Genomic DNA, 7,585 nt, shown 5'->3' with positions numbered 1-7,585 from the left:
TTAATCACTACAAACAATCATGCTTAAGCTACATAATCTTTACTCCCTGGAATGGAGATAAGAAACGCCCTAACCTTTGTAATAGAAATTGACAGGATTAAAATCAACTGGGATAAATACGGATGTAACAAGACAATAAACAGCAGAACCTCTCTGGAGATCCAGACCAGAACTTGGCTGGAGATCCTGGCTAGGCTGCTGATCAACTGAACGCTGTCTCCGTGTCATTCCTTCTTCGCCGACTCCGTCTACGCCTTTGGGAACCCCTGGACCCGCTGGGGTTGGACCCCGGCAGGCAATGAGGACCCGGGTTTGCTCTCTGCGCTTCCCTGGTAAGGGCTGGCCCCTCACGGTCAGTGGTTTCCTCAAGTCGAAATGAAGTTTGAAAATTGACTGTATTTGACAAAACTTGGTAATCATGCTCATTTCCCCCCACAAAAAAATAATCTACTCGCACTGCTGCCCCACCGTCTGGCCCCTACTCACCCACACCCACGCTCCACACCCCACAACCCGCTACGGACCAATCTGCCCGGCACTCGGTGCACCAGGTCTGGTTCCTCCCGCAGCACCGCTATGAAGAAAGTGGCTCAGCAGCTCTGGCTGTAGGCCCGGCTCACCCGCGAGGAGGTGTGCCAGGCATCTGCAGACGTGAAACAGTTCTGTCTGCAGAATGCTCACTGTGACCCCCGGCTGACAGAGTGTCTTCAAGTACCAATCCCTTCAGACACCAGAGAGCTTCTTCCTTTCTGTAGTGAAATGAATTTTGAAGGTGTTCTCAACTGCTGGGGTCCGGCCCCAGCAGGTCCAGGGGTCCCCAAAGGTGTGGACGGAGTCAGCGAAGAAGGAATGACACGGAGACAGTGTTCAGTTGATCAGCAGCCTAGCCAGGACCTCTAGCCAGGATCTCCAGCCAAGTTCTGTGTCCATGTTCTCTCGCTAGGTTCTCCAGCCAGGTTCTAGCCCAAATCTCCAGTCAGGTTCTGTCGCCAGGTTCTAGTCAGGTTCTCTTGCCAGGTTCTGTGGCCAGGTTCTGTCCAGGATCTTTTGCCATGTTCTCTTGCTAGGTTCTGTCTCTAGGTTCTGTGTTTATTGTCTTGTTACATCTGTATTTATACTAGTTGATTTTAATCCTGTCAATTTCTATTGCAAAGGTTAGGGCGTTTCTTATCTCCATTCCAGGGAGTAAAGATTATGTAGCTTAAGCATGATTGTTTGTAGTTAAAGTGATTAACTACCCGCCTGGCACTTAGTTAAGGGGTTTTATCCCCTCCCTAACTTCAGGGAAAAATCCCTACCTGGGGAAACAACCTTTCTCAGAGAGGTGACCTTGGTTAAGACACATAGCGCTAAGGGGAGAAAACATATTAAGAACAGTATGCTATATACGCCAGGTCCCTTGAAACATATGCTGTGCAGATGTTTCTTTCCTGCAGCGACTGTGTCAAGCAGCAAGGACGGACCGGCTTCCAGCACTCAACCACTGTTCTTGAACTGGTGGATTTTCAGAGAGAGCTAAATCTGAAGCCTGTACAAAAAGCTCGCCCTATAACATGTGCCATACTGTACAAACTTCTGCTTTTGTCCGTCCTTAACATCTGCCCCTTTGAATTTTTGTGAATTTCTATTTCACAAGAATGATTATTTTATATACACTGGCAGCAGCATACAAATAAAAATAAAATACTTAATATAAAAAATAATCTAACAAATGGTCTAAAGCACAACCATCACATGTGGAAAACATCCTTCAAACTCTCCAAAGAACCTTAGGTAAATGAGAACTTACAACCATGTGACGATAAGTGTGGACTGTGGCTCCGAATTCTGTTTTAAGTTTTGGTGGCACAGAGACCAGAAAAGTAAACATTTGTGTTCAGGTGGTAACTCCATGCAAGGCCAGCACAGCCCTGCGTGGACCAGGTCCCCGGTAGCCAGCGTTTTCTGTCTGTGGTGCTAATCTCTCAGCTCTGGCCTGACAGCTGGCATTTCAGAGGCAAATGATTGAGTCACACTGTGCTGGGAGTTTTCTCCCCGTTCCAGGCCAAATTGAAAAAGGAACACATTTCTTTTCCCCAGGTATAACTAAGACGTAATGAGGTGTTGTCCCCCCGCCCCCTGACAGTCTTCGCCAAATCGGCTCACTCGCACCCCTGAGTGAGCTGGGCCAAACAGGACTCACGGAGCCCATCCCCTTTGACAGCCCTACTTCTAACTGTAAACAGTCCAGACAGATCTTGCGGGAGCTCCTAACCATTGGTTCCACTTGCTGCTGGACCTGTTGGACTTCTCCCGCCCCTCACAGCCTCTGGCTGCCCCGTTCTCCCCAGCTGAGCTCACGCAGGCTCTGCCAGCTCCGTGCAAACAGCTAAAGGCAGCCATTGGCAGAGTTAGGACACGGACACTTTTGATTTTCAACCCTGTCTCTCTCTCTCCTAAACCATCTGCAGTCCCTCTATCAGTAAATGAGTATTTCAGTCTAGTTCATTTTTCTGTCCTGCCCTTACAATTTTTTTTCTATTATAATCACCAGTTTATTCTGTTCATCAGATTATTTATTCACTTGATTTTTAGATTCACTTGTTGATAGATGTGTATTTGTTGTTCATAATTTGTATCTTTACCTTTTTCTTCTTCTTCCTCTTCTTAAAGGATACCTTTCAGCATTTCATATAATACTGGCTTGGTGGTGATGAACTCCTTTAGCTTTTCCTTATCTGTGAAGCTCTTTATCTGACCTTCAATTCTGAATGATAGCTTTGCTGGATAAAGTAATCTTGGTTGTAGGTTATTGGCATTCATCACTTTGAATATTTCTTGCCACTCCCTTCTGGCCTGCAAAGTTTCTGTTGAGAAATCAGCTGACAGTCGTATGGGTACTCCCTTGTAGGTAACTGACTGTCTTTCTCTTGCTGCTTTTAAGATTCTCTCTTTGTCTTTTGCTCTTGGCATTTTAATTATGATGTGTCTTGGTGTGGTCCTCTTTGCATTCCTTTTGTTTGGGGTTCTCTGCACTTCCTGGACTGGTAAGTCTATTTCTTTCACCAGGTAGGGGAAGTTTTCTGTCATTATTTCTTCAAATAGGTTTTCAGTATCTTGCTCTCTCTCTTCTTCTGGCACCCCTATAATTCAGATGTTGGTACGCTTGAAGCTGTCCCAGAGGCTCCTTACACTATCTTCATATTTTTGGATTATTTTTTCATTTTGCTTTTCTGGTTGGGTGTTTTTGCTTCTTCGCATTTCAAATCTTTGACTGGATTCTTGGGATCCTCTAGTCTGATGTTGGGAGTCTGTATAATATTCTTTATTTCAGTCAGTGTATGCTTAATTTCTAGTTGGTCCTTTATCACAACCTTGAGGGTCTCACTAGATTTCTTGAGGATCTCACTACATTTATCGGCGGTTTCTAGAAAATTCTTGAAAAACCTTAAAAGTGTGGTTTTGAACTCTATATCCAGTAGTTTGCTTTCCTCCATTTCTGTCATTTGTGACCTGTTTGTCTCTGCATTTTGGCTGCTTCCCTGTGTTGATAGAGTGGCTTTCTGTGCTAGGTGTCCTATAGGGCCCAGTGGCTCAGCCTCCCCAATTACCTGAGGTGGACACTCTTGGTGCACCCCCTTGTGGGCTTTGTGCACAGTCTTGTTGTAGTTAAGCCTTGATTGTAGTTATCACTGGGAGGAATTGACCTCCAGGCCAATTGGCTGTGAGAATCAGCTGTGTCTGCAGTGGGAGAACTTCTGTGCTGGAGACACCCCTCCGGGGCAAGACTTGCTTCAGTGGGGCTTTGGTGCTTCCCTGCCCTTACAATTTAAGACGCATTTTTTATAGCACTTTGTGTTATACACTGTTTCCATGAACAGCATGCCATCCATGAGGTAGGTCTCATTGTCTCTGTTTGATTCTAGTGGAGCCTGGGCTCAGGGCAGCTCAGGGCCCAGTGCCTGGCCAGCAGGTCCTCACAGGCTCTGCGTGTGGCCCAGCATCAGCAGGGTCGCTCTCAGGCCTTCCCAGACCTATGTCCCCGAAACTCTGGGATGGGGCCCCGTGATATATGTGTGTGTGTGTTTTAATTAAAATTAAAATTTTTTTCAATTACAGTTGACATTTGATAGCAACCTGTGTTTCAGCCAGGCCCCGGTGATTCTGATGCCCATTCAGGTGTAAAAACCACTGCCTCAGGCTCCGTGGGGGTCACCCAGGAATTTGTTAGATTAAAAAATAAAAACAAAACTTGGATGCACTTTGGAGTCTTCTCCAAAACCCTCCCAACTTCTCACTCTGACTCGAGAGGAAGTTACTTTCATCCTAAAACAGAAGTGGCCGCAGGCCGAGGGCTGTTCTCAGACGGTGCGTTTTGCCTTTTGTGTCTTGTAGGCCACGCCCCCGAGGAGAAGGGGAGGAAGGGGCCCGCGCTGTTCCACAGGGCGGTCAGCGAGCAGTTCCCAGGTAACTAGCTCCCCCGAGGGACGGACATGTCTGTTTGCCTTTCGTGGTATTTTGAGGGAATAGAAGTCAGCACACCGTTAATTCCAGGCATTTGACCACCTTAAAAAAAGGTGCTACTTTTATGTTGTTTCTGCACAGCCAGGCCATTCCTACCAGGGGCATCGTCTTGGGAGCCCTGCCAGGACTGGGCACTCGGCTCCCTAACCCTCGGGGTTCTTGTTCCGGCATTAAGAAGGTTCAGGAAATCTGGAGAAGGCTGTGCATAGATTAAATAGGAGTCCAGAGACGAAATATAATTTTGAAAGGCATTTGGGGGTCAGAGGAGCCTAGTTTAAAGGAAACTAAGATTTTCTTGTCTCAGGACCCCATGCTTTTTATTATTACAAATTGTCCTGAGGTGAGGCAGAGATATACACTTCAAAGGGTCAGGGTTTCGTATATAGAGGCATTGTCAGATTGGAAGAATCAGCCTATGGCTGTTCAGGTGTTTGGCCAGCAGGAGGCAATAACACATAGATTAAGATGCTCTGAGCCAGTGGTCGGCAAACTGTGGCTTGCGAGCCACATGCGGCTCTTTGGCCCCTTGAGTGTGGCTCTTCCACAAAATACCGGCTTCTGCGCATGGGCCATGAAGTTTCAATCGCACTGTTCATGCGCACCCGCACGTGTATTTTGTAGAAGAGCCACACTCAAGGGGCCAAAGAGCCGCATGTGGCTCCCGAGCCGCAGTTTGCAGACCACTGCCCTGAGCTGTCTGGCAGCAATCATCCATTTTCAGGTTTGGGGAAATGCCTTTAGCCATTCCCAACAAGTGACTACATGTGTGACTCAACCCTGTTGAGTTCCCAAGTTCCATCAACCTTTTCTTTTTTTTTAAAATATATATTTTTATTGATTTCAGAAAGGAAGGGAGAGGAAGAGAGAGATAGAAACATCAATGATGAGAGAGAATCATTAATCAGCTGCCTCCTGCACGCCCACACTGGGGATCGAGCCTGCAACCCAGGCATGTGCCCTTGACCGGAATCGAACCTAGGGCCCTTCAGTCCGCAGGCTGACGCTCTAGCCACTGAGCCAAACTGGCTAGGGCTCCATCAACCTTTTGATGAAACTCTTGCAATTATGACATGCTGGAATCGGCTTCCGGCACCAACGACAGGAAGGTGCCGCCGTGAACCTAGTCCCGGGATTACCTGAGCCTGGGCCCATCCAGTGCGGGTAGGAACCTGCCCATCATGGCAACGCGCTGGGGCCAAGACCAGTGTACTCTCCTCATAGCCACCGCTACCAAAAGCACACTTGGTGTCATTCCCTAACTCTGAGAAATGAAATGCTAAATCGCTGCCACATAGTCCTTCCTGTTCCCCAGGCCACTGCCTCCTGACACGGCAGAGATGCAGGGGGAGGCGGAGCAGCCAGTTTTCCCCCATGGCCCGTCCAGGCCGTGGTTAGCACCTCCTGCCAGCATCACTGGGCTCCCAGCTTCCTCACCACACCACCTGATTCCCCTCACGGTGCCTGTGCCCCATTCCCCTGAGTCCGTGTCCCTTTTCGGTCACACTCCAAATATGTCCCCCACCTCGGCCGGGTGTCTTCCTTTGAGGCCTAGCTAAGATTGCCTCGTCCTCCCAAGCCCACACTCGCCACCCTCAGCCTTCCTGCAAGTCCCCAGGGGCCATAGGCACTCAGGGTCACCTCAGGGTCACTCTTGCCTTCTGTCACAAAATCCCCCAGACCCGCTCACGCGAGGCAGCCACTCTGCGAGAATCCCCTGCAGCTGGAGCGGGCCGGAGGGCGGGAAGGCTGTGTCCCCGTCCTGGGAAAAGCTGCCAACACCTGACTCTACTCCCCCCCCCCAGTGGCTGCCCCTCCCTCAGCTGCGCTCTCCTCCCCCCCCCACTTCCCACCATCTGGCCGTGGACCCTGAGGGTCTCCCCTGCACCACAGAGCTCCCGGTGAGCTCCCTCCCAGAGGTTTGCAGGAGCTCGGTGTCCCTGCGGCCCGCGGGCGCCTGCTGGCTCGCCCGCCGTGTCTTCCCACACAGACGCTCGGAACAGGACGGTGCCGTGCTTGCTGCTCCTGCGCTTCCTCCAGAGGAACACGGTGGTGGTCATCGGCTCGGTGGCCGGCCTCCTCGCGGCCACAGTGCTGCTGCTGCTGCTGCTGACCGTGCTCAACCGGAGGAGGCAGGCACTGTGAGTGGCGCTTCCTCCCCACTCCCTTCCCCGCCCGCCCACCCGCGTTGGTCCCAGCGTAGCCAGAGCGCCCTGCGGAGCCTGGATTGGGAGGAGGGCAGGGCTCCAGGCCTGGCGGCCATCGGCATCTCCTGGCAGGCTTCGTACTGGTAAGAGTGCAGATAACTCGGCTGTCGGGCTTGTGTTTTATTTATTTATTATTATTTTAAAAAATACTTTTATTGCTTTCAGAGAAGAAGGGAGAGGGAGAGAGAGATAGAAACAACAATGATGAGAGAGAATCACTGATCAGCTGCCTCCTGCACGCTCCACACTGGGATTGAGTCTGCAACCCAGGCATGTGCCCCGACCGGGAATCGAGCTGTGACCTCCTGGTTCAGAGGGTGATGCTCAACCACTGAACCACGCCAGTTGGGCACCCATTTTTTTGTTTGTTAATCCTCACTCGAGGATATTTTTTCTATCGATTTTTTTTTATAGAGAGAGACAGAGAGAGAAACATCTATGTGAGAGAGACACATTGATTGGCTGCCTCCCACACACACCCTGACCCAGGCTGGGGATAGAGCATGCAACCACGGTATGTGCCCTTGACTGGAATTGAACCCAGGACCCTTTAGGCCGAGCATCTGTGCTCTGTCCACTGAGCCGCACTGGCTGGGGCTCCTGTCGGTGTTTAGGCACTGCTGTGGAGGTTCTGATCACAGCCAGGTTTCCGGGTCTCCAGCCTGGGCCCTGCTGCCCTCTACTGGCCACAGCTACTGACCTGTGAGGGCTGCTGAGAGGAGCCGGTGCAGCCTCTGGCTGGAAGAGCAGCAAGTGGATGGGAAATGGAAAGGCAGGAGCAGCAGGCAGGAGGGCGAAGGGGTGCGGCTGGGGAGGAGATGGCAGCAGGGTCTTCCTCCGGGTCAGCAGCCGGTTCTAAGATATTGAAAGACAGCTCT

The 7,585-nt window shown here is 50.4% G+C and overlaps 1 pseudogene; it reads left to right on the top strand.

Moving 5' to 3' along the window:
* Window positions 1-375: 375 nt before the first annotated feature.
* LOC132213921 (guanine nucleotide-binding protein G(I)/G(S)/G(O) subunit gamma-5-like) lies at window positions 376-755 on the top strand (annotated as a pseudogene).
* Window positions 756-7,585: the final 6,830 nt, after the last annotated feature.

Source organism: Myotis daubentonii, chromosome 12 (genome assembly GCF_963259705.1).
Source record: "Myotis daubentonii chromosome 12, mMyoDau2.1, whole genome shotgun sequence".
Classification (NCBI taxonomy): domain Eukaryota; kingdom Metazoa; phylum Chordata; class Mammalia; order Chiroptera; family Vespertilionidae; genus Myotis; species Myotis daubentonii.
This window is presented reverse-complemented; position numbering and strand designations above follow the sequence as displayed.